A 10,727-nucleotide genomic window follows, 5' to 3' on the forward strand; every position below is an offset into this window, starting at 1 on the left:
TTTTTATTTTGAAATGCATGTCTTTGCAGTTTGGGTTGCTAGCTGAATTTGAGCTGGTAGATGGCACTAAAAATTCCATCTGAAGAAGTAATGAACTACCTTCTTTACCACTTGGATCAAGCACTCAAGAGGACATGAGAGAGATCATTTGCTAAGGCATTCAATTTCTTGCTTAAATGAAGATTGGTTTGGGACCAATAGGTTTCCAGTGCTTTCCCGTGCCTTTTCTCAAGTTCCATTCCATTTTACCATGTGTCTTTGCTCTTGGTTTTTATCCAGCCTTTTGCATTGCTGCATTCTCTCCAGTTGCAGATGCTGTTGGCTGCACCTAGGCTTTGCTCTCTGACTTTGGCAAATTTCTTTTCCTGTTCCCTTTCTGCTCTTTTCCTTAACCTGGTGTATCTTCTGGAAGGGCTGGCTGGGGGAGTTAAGGGACAAGGAGGGTCTCTTGTCTAGTCCCTGAGTATATGTCCAGCGTAAGAACAACTCTGGAATTAAACCCTCTTTAGATGATCTGTAGATGAGGCGTTGTTGGGGTAGAGTGCATTTTCCAGCAACCTTTAGTGATGATTTTCAACCAGGTGCTGCAACGCAAAGTGAAAGATCTTTTCAAAGGTTTTGGCTTTTGGGTTTTGGTTTGGGTTTTTTTGTTTGTTTGTTTGTAAATTGTCTGGCAACGAAGTGATTTCCCGTGCCTTTAAGATTTTATGTTTCTGTGAAGCTCTAGAGTTTCAGTTTTACTGAGCACACAAGTTGGCTAAACTGTTGAGATCTTCCTAGACTTTTCCTTACAATAAGCTCCCAGAAGTTTTTGCTGTTTCAAAAGCCAAGTTTTACTGAATATAAGGCATGAGATACTAGCTAGTTAATTAGGACTTTAACCACTTAGGTCGGGCCTGGGTCCTTGCTTTGCTTCAGTTACTCTCTTGCTTTCTGGCTCACCATAGCTTTCTCTGGCTCTTCAGAAGCATTTTTAATTTTTTTTTTCTTTTTTTTAACAAGGTCGGGATGTTTAGTCCTTGCAACAGTTTTCTCACTTGCTTGAGCTGTAGCCTCCTGTCTGAAACTTTCCCAGTCCCTTCTGTCATGCCCTCCCTCCCTCCGCACGCTCGCTTGCTTCCTAGGTAGAGAACAATATATCCTTTCTCAATGCAGATCTGTCTCAACCTAATAAAATCAAACTGTTTCATGTGAAACCATGTTAATATGTTTTTGCTTATGATTTTAGAACCATCTAATGCTTAAAAAAAATAAGAGAAAGACATTGAGAACTTTTGGAATAGATAATGGGTATATGTCACAGGGTGGTGCTAACAATTCCACTTAACTGTGGACTTCTTTTAGGGAGTATTTTACTTTGATAATTTTCATTGAGTTACCGTCCAATCTGGAGACTAGTAAGTATTCACATGCAGAAATGTTGTATTTTGAAAATACAATCAGCTTCTTTACTAATTTATTACACGAGCCTGGTCCATTTTGCATTAACTGTTCATAGGGGTTTTTAGGATCTCTTTCAATGGGAATTTTAATTGGATTTAATTCAGACTTTTTCCTCTTAAAAGGACCCTAATTAATTAAGTTTACACTACCAGTCATTCTATACAGAATTACAATAAGCCAACCACTTAAAACTACTTAAGTCAACTTTTAAAAGCAGCGAACGCCACCACCATCCAACACTCTTAAAAACATTCAGATTGTGAAATCTCCATCCTTGTTGATATGAACAACCTGACATGGTCCTGGACAACCTGCTGTAGCTGACTGTGGTTGGACTGTGCAATCTCAAGAGATAGCTTCCAACCCCAGCTGTTCTGTGATTCTTTCACAATAAGAAATCTGGAATACTTCCCTCTCCCCCAAAAAAGAAAGCAAAACCCCAACGTTGTGAGGTTTTGTGTTTCCTGGGTTAATTTAAACTATGCCCATCAAAGCAACATTACACCTTTCACCATCATGTTTAACCATTTTCTCAACACTTGAGGAGTCTGGAAGAATGTTTGGTTATTATAGACACCAAATAGAGAGTGTTTTAGTAGTAAGAGATTAAATAGTTCTAGAGGGGATTAATTATGAAGTAGAAGGAGGGGATAAATTAAGTAATTAATCTTAACAGTTAAGGTGCCAGTATTTTTATTTCATTGCTGGCAGTAAATATGCTTTTGTTATAGTAGAGTAACGTAGTGATTACACTAGGTATATCCTAATCTTGGTCTTTGGTTGACAACAGGGATTATTCATACAAGGGGTCACTCAGAGTACATAAAAATTAAAAAAAAAAAAAAAGATTTAGTTTTAAAAGTGAAAACTAGCTTATGAAACCTTTTGAAACCAGTTAGCATCTGTTTGACAAAATAATTCTTTCAACAGCTTTATAAAGTTGCATTTAGTCAGACCTGAGTATGAAGACCTTATTTGGAATAGATGCCAGTGGACTGACCACTTCAAGAGAAATCTTAATCTAAGAAACAAGTGGAGGGATTTGAGAATCAACGAACACAACACCAGGTTCCATTGGAAAATTCAAAGCTTTAGTCTCAGTTTCCTTAACAAAGGTATGCTTTTGAGGCAGTTAGCAGTTAAACATATGATGCCACACAGCACATGAAGGGCAGATTGAAGGGAAAAAGAAAGATTATTAGGCATCTAGATGTAAAATAAAATTTGTTCCAAGAATATTAATGTTGTTCAGTTTACTAATGCAATTGCCTCCCTTGGGTTATGGATCTCATATGCATAATCACTAGGTAACGATGATGCAAATACACAGATCTTCAGACTTTAGCATTTGTTATCTCTGTGCTGCAATTTGCTCTTGTTTTGGAGTTTTTAAGATGTTTGTCGGCAACTAAGATGGTAGCTTAATCTAGTCACCTGACTTGTCTGAAGGAGAAAAGTTTAAGTATGAAAGGAGAAATAACTCTAAAAAAGAAAGAGTTGATCTATCAAAGGAACATGTGAATTTAATGTGATTCAGGTCATTGCATCCTTGCCCTTCCTACAGGTCAACAAGTAAACTTCTACGTTGAAGTTATTTTATATTCTTTGTTATTTATTTTAGAGTGAGACTGTTCATCATCTATCCTGATCTAGTCTTCAGATTGCAGGGGGGAGAGGGAAGTGGGAGGAACCCTGTAATATTGGCATGGTAGGTTGGGAGTGAAGGAGAGTGAAAGCAGGATGGCGATAAATCTGTAAAATGGATAACTCTGGGGTAAAAAATTGGTAAAAAGCTAATTTGATATATTGAAATCCTGCCACAAATTCCTTTTACGTTAATAACTGGGAAAATACCTCATCTAGTTATGAAGACAAACTGTGCTACTTGAAAACAATAACTGCATTGAATTTTAACAAGGAGAAGAATTTTTTGTTTGGATTTCAGTCAGGGAGGCAGAACCATTACCAGGCACTTCACTTTACTGGAGTCAACAGATGGAGCACTGAAAACTCTCTTTATTGGTAATTTGACAACGCTCACATTCCACTGTTCATCTTGAGTGTGAGCCACGTTGTTTCTAGACTCTGCTGTTTATCAAAGGTAAGCGCAGTAAGGATGTATAATTCTAAAAAATGCTTGTCCAAAACAAAGACTTGAAAAATAGGGAAGCTGCTTGTACACTGTATAATGTAGTGTACTTCTAGGGCTTTGAAATGTTTCCCCATCAGGTATGACATACATTCCTCTCATATATAATCAAAGCTTTATAGGTAAATCACTCAGCTGTGCAGGTACTAGCCTCTGCTCTGATAAATGTGGCCCTGAATCTGCCCTTGACTTAGTTGATGTATGAGGACTGTATTGTGCTTATAAAGCTTCCCCTGGCTGTGCTTTCCATTTCCCTGCTGGAAAGAAATTTGCTGTTGACTTTTAAAGACTTATGATATTGGGCTAAGGTGCTCTTAAGGAGTCCAAAAAGACTTCTGCAGATGATCCCATGGGATTGTTGCAGGTTAATTACCAGTAAAAACAGCACAGAAAGCATCATGAAGTCAGTAACTTACGCGTGAGCAACCTAGCTTTAGACCTCATCCTTCCTTCAAAGGTATATAATCAAGTAATAAGAAAAAATGAAAGTTTAGTGCAATGACATTCTGACAAAGGTATTGGGGAGCAATTATATAATTGTTTTAAAATTAGAATAGTATCAGGATGCTTGTCACGGGGACAGTCCTGGAGAAACTTTTCTTTTAAATTTAGACCCTGGTTAGCTAACTTTTTTCCATACACTGTTAAGACATTCTTCACACTCTAACAGAGCACACCATCTTTGAATAATTGATTACTGATTCTGATAAGCGTCAAAAGAGTAGACATGCTCTAAGTTTTTGTGGAACTTTAAAAATAAAACAGAGCATATTACTTCAACTTTGAGTTAACTGCAAAGATTTTTTTAAGTTTGACTCACTGTGGTATAGCAGAAATCTATGTGTGAAATTTGATGAATATGTGTCTAGGTTGCAAATGATGAGATGCTACTGTAAATTGTTGTTTCAGTAGTTACCCACAAGGTGGGGGAATGAATCTTTATATTTTACTGCTGTTGTCTTACAGCTTTCCTGCTCACCCTCCTTCTGCCTGGATACCATACTGCTAAAATCATCTAGTTGATATGGTCAATGCAGAGCATAGAGCTATACATCAGAGGCTGTCAAAAGCTTTAAAAACTGTAGATCCCAGCCTGCAGTTTTAAAAGTGTTGGAAAAAATATACTACGATGATTGTTCACATGTTATTTCTTGCGTGTACATAGTGTTATAGGAATCGGTGCAGATTTCCATGTGTACACATTTCTTACAAATGTTTTAGAGTAAAAGCCTTTCCATGTGGTTTTTACTCAAGTGCTCATTCTGTTAATGCTACTGTTGAATTGCAGAAATTGATCTGAGGATGGCTGTGTAACAGACCATGTGATATATGGTATGTCCTGTTTTTCTTCTGTGTATCTAATAGATTCAGAGAGATCTAAGGTGGCTCAAGAAACCATTGCAGAACTGTTTAATGGGATTGCATACTTTTTCGTTGTGCTGTTTAGCTGAAGTTAATAAAAAGCTAATTTTTCTAATCAGGAGAGATTACGTATCACACCTGTTTCAAATAGTACTTAAAATCTATCTAAGACTAATACTTACAAACAAAGCAAAAATTAAAAAATAAGCAATACTATTCTATAGTTGGGTCATGACTGCCACTTCTTACTTTAGAGACTGCAACTATGAGCTGCTGCTAAAGAGAACTAGTCTTCACTCAACTTACAAATCCATAACGAATTATGGATAGCCTCTCATTTCTTTCTAGTAATTTCTGTGGAGCCTGCTTGACTAATTTAGAGTTATTTGAAAGATTTAGGAGCTTAGAACAAAGGACGAATGGGGAATAAAAAGTGGAAAGGAGAAACCTGGATAGGCCAGGAAACTTGAGAGTCATGTTCTGACTCCAGTAGTTGCTCCCTGTGATCTGTACTCACAAAGTGTAAAACCCTTATGTAACTTAGCTGTCATAACACTTATGTTTGACTAGTAAGAAGTGCTTTAAAAGTTTTCTTAGACTGGGATAACACTACTTTTTGTCATAGATAAGAGTACATGGAGAAATTTCTTGGAAGTTTCCTCTGTAGATGTCTCATAATATGTTTCTTTTCTATTTGCAAATTTGTGATTTTAAATATAAATTGTACCTGTATATAGGGCACACATTCTTGGTGTTGCACATTATCTGTCTGAAGTCTTTGGAATTCTATGCACATGTCTTTGAAAATAGATATAACATATAATAATACATGGAAGTACTCACAGGACTACTAACATGATTGGGTTTGGGGTTTTTTGGTGAGCACAAAACTTCATTTCCAGAGCTAACCATCTATTCTCTTGTATGCCATCTTATATGGAGACATGTGTGGAGCTATCCCTAATCTAAGGACTTAAGCAAGCTTGTAGACCTGGAAAATACATAAATTAGCTGAAAGCGCATTTAGGGCTGTGTTTGCAAATAATAAGCATTAAACAAAATGGCTAAAGTGGTATTAAAGACAGTTAGGCAGCCAGTCTTACCAGTGCTGCAGTTGTGGCAAGGAGGCACTGATATTTGTCATGGGTCTGCCTTAGTCTTTGTTTTGGTCCTTTTGTGGGCCATGGCACATGGAACAGGCCATTGTGTGACAATATGAAGCGTTTAGCAACAATATTGGTTTGTGCAGTTGAGAGGCAGTCGAAGCCATTCCTTCCCGTTTCTGTGCCATGCCCTCAGTTGAGTAAATCCAACTGTCCGTCAAACCAAACTCTAAATCAGATCAGGAAACCCATGTGGCTTAACACCAGTGCAACCTGTCAGTGGTGGAACGGAGCGGTCAGAAGAAGTAGCGAGATTGACACCAAATGATTTGTAGCGTCAAACCACAAACTTAGCCTAAGTAGCACTTGTTTTGTGCTTACTCTTCTGATATGTCATGCTTATGTGCATCAGAATGAGAATTTGGAGTTTTTAAAGGCTATTTCTGTTCTTAAGCACAAGGTATACACAACTTACCTATCCTGCTACGTCTTACAGGGAAACCACTCAATTACCCATATACTTGAGGATTTTGGTTACTGCAATTCAGTAGTTAAGTCAAAACGCACTGACAACCTTCCTTCACTGTTTTGATCATTCACAGCATTCAAATCATCTGTGTACCAAATGATTGCTTTTCTCAGTTTTGGTTCGGCAAAATAGAACACAGCCTTACATTTCTCACCTTGGCAAAAGTTGCACCAAAATTCATATAGTACTCTATGGTATACGTGTATAGTGTATACTGCTGCATGGTTACAATCCAGTAGACATTAGAATGCTTGACACAGCCTATATTTGATTAATCAGAGGACAACTGTGGAAGACTCTTGTGCTTTAGCTGTTCTTCAGCTTCTTGTAGCCTGTAGGGAACATAGATGTTGTTTGTTCAAATACAGACTGCTTGTAAATTCAAATGAGCGGAGTGATTTAATGTTGGGAAGAAGGTAAAGTGGTACTAATTGTCTTAACTTTGAGATCAAACAAACAATGGAAGGGTGGGAAATATACATGTTAAATATTACTCTCCACCTATATATGAAGTACTGTGATACCAATACTCAAAAAAATTCTGTGGCATGGATTAGTTTACTAAGGGCATATTTCACTTTTCCTGTGCTGGATGAATTTTCTGCCAGGTTAACAGTCAGCTGAGTACCTAGAGAGGGGAAGGAAATGGAAAGAAGGGGAGTAAATGTTCCCTTTGGATGATGACAAGCTGTTAGGTTGGCTCAGCTTCATCCCAAAAGTTAGCAGTGCTGACGAATTAGTTGAAATTTTTCAAATGAAGCTGCACATTAAAGATGTAGAGTTTCATTTGAACTAAGCTTTTCATTGAAAAAGGACAGCTCTCCACAGTGTTTCCATTTTTGTTGTCATTGAAGAATTGAGTACTAGAAAAGAAATTTTTTAAAAAATATTTCAGCTTCCAACTGAAATATGCTGGGTTTGGAGTCTTTGAGTGTTGTCTGATAGGAGGTGTTACTGTTCGTGTGGCTTTGTCACCTCTGTTCTCTTCTACATGCTGAGGTTTGTGACCTTTTTCTGGAGCAGATGAGCAATGCTCACGTTGGTAGAGTGGAGTCAACAAAATGCCCCAAAACCAGTGGCACAAAGCAAAGCAGCGAGTGTGAAACTCTAGCAGAGAGGCTGTTGGCAGGCAGGCAATTGATTAATCCACCAACAGATACACAAGTGTGTGACATTTTCAAAGGCCTGTGCCAGATGAGCAACAAGTAGACAGTTAAACCACCAAATCCTTCCAATGACATTAGTCAAACAGATGCCAGTGTGCAATAAATAGGGCATGATTTAGGATCCAGTCACCAGCGTACCTAGTGAAGATAAATTGAAATAAAAGCTTTGCAGGATGAAGTCCATCAAAGGTGTGAGCATACCTACACGCTTGGGATCAGGGCAGCTATCCACTTGCCACAAGGTTATAGTGCTTTCCAAGGAGTTTTGGGAAGAAAGACCTCTTAACATTTCAAGTTTATAAATATACAAGGAAAATGGTGTGAGAGCACAGCATGTATCTGAACTGGGGCCACCTGAATTTCTAGCAGTTCAGTCAAGAGACTTATTGTGCATTTTCAGTGGAACCTGAAATAGATTCAGTTCAGGAGATACAAAGCAATACAGGGCAGAAATGCATTGCCCTTTCAACACGGATGAATGTTTCTACTATCAGTTTTTCTTAAGAAAACATGCTTCTTTTTAAATATCCAGGTAGAGATCATAGCATAAGTGAATGCATGCATAATATATTATTGAACTGTTCCACCAGCCCTTTTCTATTACAGGTGATAAGGGCTTGAAAATAAAGTCTTCAGGGGGAATGCATTTCCATTTCAGAAAAACCTTTATAATTAAGATGATTACAAACCCCGCATTCACTCTGGACTAAAACTGGGGGGGGGGGGAGAAAGCCCAATATAGTCTTGCATATTTCTTCAATAAAGTTACAATAAGTCTTGTAAGGGTGGATCATAGGGGAAATTACTTTTATGTTGAAATGTTTGAATGTTAAAATATCATTTGTGTGAGTGATGAAGGTGCTATATGCTAGTGAGTACGACTTTGTATGGTCTGTATTAGAATATAGTGACAAGACTATGAAATTAAGAGGTTTATGTCTTTTACAGTCCTATCAGCTTGTACAAGCTAAGTGACATACAGGATGAGTTAGCTGAGATCTCCAAAGAAGTGCTGAAAAGAATAGCCTATTATGGAGCATAAAAGACACTCTCCTCTTGGAACATGGGAATGCCGTGAGAATAGCAGACTTCCGCAACAAAACATATGGAAGTGATGGAAGTTTCAAGGTATCTTAGCCACTTTGTAAGCAATACTGTGTACACTGATCAAAATAACTTACAGTTCCCTTTCACAGCTGGTTCACCGAGGCATTTGCTTTTCACTGAGAAAGGATGAGCTGGGGATTGCAACGCCAGTTTGGGATTATTGTGCAGTTACTAACACTGTCCCAGACTTCTAGTGTGTCTTGCAGTAGAGTTCTTATGTGCTCACTGTTAAACACACCAGTTTCCCATCTGGCAAAAAGGACTGCAGTGCTTTTGTAACTGACTGGTATTTGATGTCTAAAATTGTCGAGTAATCAAATATAATTATGTAGATACCATTAACTGAAGTTAAATCTCTGTTTGAGTGATTCTGTGCACTGACAGTGCAAGTGTGTCAGTAACAAAGTGTGATAGATATTTGGTGGTCCTTTGATGTTTTGTAAACATTAGAAAATACGAATCCCTTTATACACATTAATTTTGGCTAATGCTTGTAAACTAAAGCAAGCCAAATAAATTCTGTCTTTGTACACCTTGCCTTTCACTTCTGTAACAATTACTGGGAGAGTTCTCGTGCCACACTGGAAAATACAATAAGAAGTGCTGAACCATATTATAATCAAAATATATGGACTCACTTAAATCTTTAAAATGGTTGCATTATGTCAAGCATGACTTATTTTTTTATTTTTATTTTCTTTAGAAGAAATGGGTCTAGAGACAGACTTAATCCTTTGCTATCCAGACCTCCTACTTGTTACTTGATGAGATCTAGTTCCCTATTACAGCAGCATGCAAATCTTGAAAATGTTTTTTGAAATATTTTCAATCCTAGTGAAAACAAATGTTTAAAACTTAAGAATTTCTTGCACAATGGAATGAATGCGTTGAGCCAAAACTCAGAGAGAGCACACAAATTAAACGCACTGTCTTGTTAGCTTTCTGGATAAAGTTATGCAAAAAAGTTTAGGAAAGAGAGTTATTGTTGAATTTTCATAAATGGAATATTTTGTTAATGGGAGGGAAAGCTGATTAATTAAAAACATAAATATGTTGACACACACTGACCTGAAGGAGAGTTGCTCAGATTTGGTTAAAAACTGAAATCAAAACAAGAGAGTTCTCTCTCCCTCCTCTTCCCTCAGCTAAGAAAAGTCTCCCACATTCCAGGTAATCATATGCTGATGAAACTTTTTCCTTTAATTGGTTGTATCATGAAACCTTCAAAACTTAGTGGCTTTGTCCTAATGGGTGATGAAGGAAAAAGTGGAAAAGGTGCTAGCGGAACAGGAAATCACATTTTTCTCATACCTGTGAATCTGAGCTGGATTTTAAATTCAACTTGGTTACCGTTATGTTGTCCTATTAAGCTTTTGAAAAAAATTGTCTGCTGAGTACATCAGACCTCTCATGATACTGTGGAATGGAGAACACAAGACAATGCTGACTTCTCCTCAAGATACCAGTACTCTAGAGAGGCTGGAGCTATATTTCTCCTATGTGGGTGTTTGAGCATTTGAATTGGCCATCTGTAGGGGCAGCAAACTGCTTAACTTTGTTTTCTTCTTTGCGAGATGTTTCTATGACAGCCTGAGAATTAAACTAGAGTTCTCATCTACAGAGGAAATTCAGATGGCTAGCCATTTCTCCCTACAAAAGATATAATGCTTATCCAGAGAATTTTCCTAAGAACTTACTTTATGAGGTTTATAAATAAAAGAAGTGGATATTTTTTAGGTTATATTTAAATACAGAAGTATTTACTTTGTGCATTCTGAAGTCTACATTGAGTTAGTTAAAATGCTAGCTCTAATATAATAAGTAAATTCCTCAAAGATTTTCCCCAAAGTTTAGAAAAGCCTTAAACT

General features: G+C 37.4%; 1 protein-coding gene across 2 annotated transcripts in view; it reads left to right on the forward strand.

The window, feature by feature from the left end:
- The window catches only part of VPS13C (vacuolar protein sorting 13 homolog C), a 103,640-nt gene extending 94,708 nt beyond the window's left edge, over nucleotides 1–8,932 (forward strand). Inside the window, exon 86 of one of the 2 annotated variants that reach the window (XM_063347475.1) lies at nucleotides 8,701–8,932. The gene's annotated coding sequence lies outside the window, so the exon portion shown is untranslated. Of the gene's footprint in view, nucleotides 1–29; nucleotides 1,171–8,700 lie in introns of those variants that run through there. The other variant, XM_063347474.1, reaches the window with a different exon arrangement.
- The last annotated feature ends 1,795 nt before the right edge of the window (nucleotides 8,933–10,727 follow it).

Source organism: Chroicocephalus ridibundus, chromosome 9, assembly GCF_963924245.1.
Source record: "Chroicocephalus ridibundus chromosome 9, bChrRid1.1, whole genome shotgun sequence".
In the NCBI taxonomy this organism is placed as follows: Eukaryota; Metazoa; Chordata; class Aves; order Charadriiformes; family Laridae; genus Chroicocephalus; species Chroicocephalus ridibundus.